Source organism: Coenobita brevimanus, chromosome 53 (genome assembly GCF_032717465.1).
Source record: "Coenobita brevimanus isolate Jiangsu-jjx chromosome 53, ASM3271746v2, whole genome shotgun sequence".
Taxonomy (NCBI): domain Eukaryota; kingdom Metazoa; phylum Arthropoda; class Malacostraca; order Decapoda; family Coenobitidae; genus Coenobita; species Coenobita brevimanus.
The window spans coordinates 35,423,988-35,426,487 of NC_137006.1; positions in this window are offsets into that span (position 1 = coordinate 35,423,988).

A 2,500-nucleotide genomic window follows, 5' to 3' on the forward strand; every position below is an offset into this window, starting at 1 on the left:
TTTTAAATTTCTCTCCATGTAAGAATTATATCATGTGTTGAAATATAACGGCAGCTCTACAAGTGTTGAAAGTTTGGTTAAGCATAAAAGGAAGATTACCACCGGACAAATCTTGCCATTCCAAGTATCTAAACACAAGAAACAGGCTCCTTCATGAACAAAAAAGAATGCAATGACTGGAGCGTGCGTCATTTTTTTTTTTTTTTTTAATAGGGACATGATATTTTCCTTATGTTTTCGTTAGTTTAGGACACTCCTCCAAAGGCTGGCACAATAAGGTTTGAGTGATTTGTTTACGTTAAATCTAGTAATTTTTTGTGTAAGGTAGATTGTAATATAACTAGAGGCCCTCCGAAGGAGAGAATCACACCAGCTTCAAGCCGATACATATCTAGCGCAACTAGGAAGATGGCCCTAACCTTGACCTACTTTCACCGCTTAAGAACTCTTAGGATATTTTCATCCCTATCACACACCTGTAAAATTTTATGATGGTGCCTTGAGTGGTTGCGAAGTTATCGTGGTAACAAACTCACAGATCTTGACCTTCTGTCACTAGTTTCGAAAGTGTATGAGATTTTTATCCCTACTACTCACCTGTACATTTTTGTGATGATGTCTTGAGCGGTTGTGAAGTTATCGTGCTAACAGACAGACAGACACACAGAGAGACAGGCAAAACTGAAAACAACACTCGTAGCAGAATTTCATCCCTACTACACACCTCCAAACCTTTATGACATCTTGAGCGGTTGCAAAGTTATCGTGGTAACAGACAGACATATCATGATCTACTTTCACCAGTTTCGAACTCGTCATCGCGTTTTTTTTTTTTTTCCAACTACACACCTGTAAAAAATTGTAATATCTTGAACTTTTATTTTATGCGAATAAATATACATATACATACATTCTTATATATATATATATATATATATATATATATATATATATATATATATATATATATATATATATATATTCCTGAAATATACTGTGTATAATAGATAATATATATACCTAAAAAATGTAATATATATATTTTTAAGTATTCATATGTATTTCTCTATCTATCTCTCCATCTATCTATCTATCTATCTATATACTGATATTTATATATATGCATATGTACATGTATATATGCATGTGTGTGTGTGTGTGTGTGTGTGTGTGTGTGTGTGTGTGTGTGTGTGTAGGAAATCAAAGTTGACTGTCAAAATTCTTTTGGACACACGTTCAGAAAGAAATTGTCAATTGTTGGAGTTCACGCAGCCGTTCCTAATCCTAGGTCTATCAACAGTGGTGTTCCTTAGGGCTGTGTCCTATCACCGACTCTCTTCCTTTTATTCATAATGACCTTGTAAGCTGTACATCTAACGCTATCCACTCTTACGCTGATGATACACCGTTCACCTTTCCATTCGGCTCCCGCAACGTCCATCTCAGCACTTACTGCAAAAAGAAAGACATGAGGCTGTGGCATCTAATGCCTGACTTGGCTCTTATCTCTGACTGGGGTAAAAATAATCTTGTTGATTTTAATGCATCAAAAACTCAGTTTTTACACCTATCAACCCAACATAATCTTCCACAGAGGTACCTACTAATGTTTAATAATATCCAATTCAACCCTGCATCATCCTTGAACATGCTTGGGGTTTCATTCACTCGGGACTTGTCTTGGAAAGATCATACTGGATCTCTTGTAAAAATCTGCTTCCAAGATATTAGGTGCGCTAAGCCGACTCCGTACCTTGTTTACCCCTGCACAGTTGTTAACTTTATACACGGGTTTTATTCCCCCCTGTGTAGAGTTCAACTCTCATTTGTGGGGAGGCTCCCCACATACAGCTCTTCTCAATAGGGTGGAGTCAAAGGCTTTTCGTCTCATCAACTCTCCTTCTCTTACTGACTCCCATTAACCTCTGTCTCTTCGCCGCACTGTTGCATCTTTATCTCTTTTCTATCGCTACTTCAATGATCATTGCTCCTCTTAACTGTCTGCTTGCATCCCTCCATCTCTACGTCGGGCGTGTAACACCCGTCTACCAACAAACTCCCATCCCTTTTCTGTCCAACTCTTTAATGCAAGAGTTAATCGTTATTCCCAGTCCTTCATTTATGCAACAGGTCAACTCTGGTACTGTCTCCCTCTGTCTGTATTTCCTACTTCCTTTGATCTCCAGTCATTAAAACGCAGTGTGTCCAGGCATCTCGAAATGAACGGATCTTGATTTTGGCTCTCTTTTGAATAATTATTCTTTTCTTCTTGGAAGGAACGGTTTGCAGGCTCCTGGCCATTGGTTCCGTCTTTCTTCCATTAAAAAAAAAAAAAATTGAAGAGCATATGTCACAGTGTAGTTGAATTAGGAACATTACCTGAGACACGTTCGTATAATTAAAAATATATAAACATCAGTGGTGATCTTGCACTTATAAAAACAGTTTTATTTCATGAGCCTCACATCACGTAGAGCACGGGTGCTGGATACACTGTTAC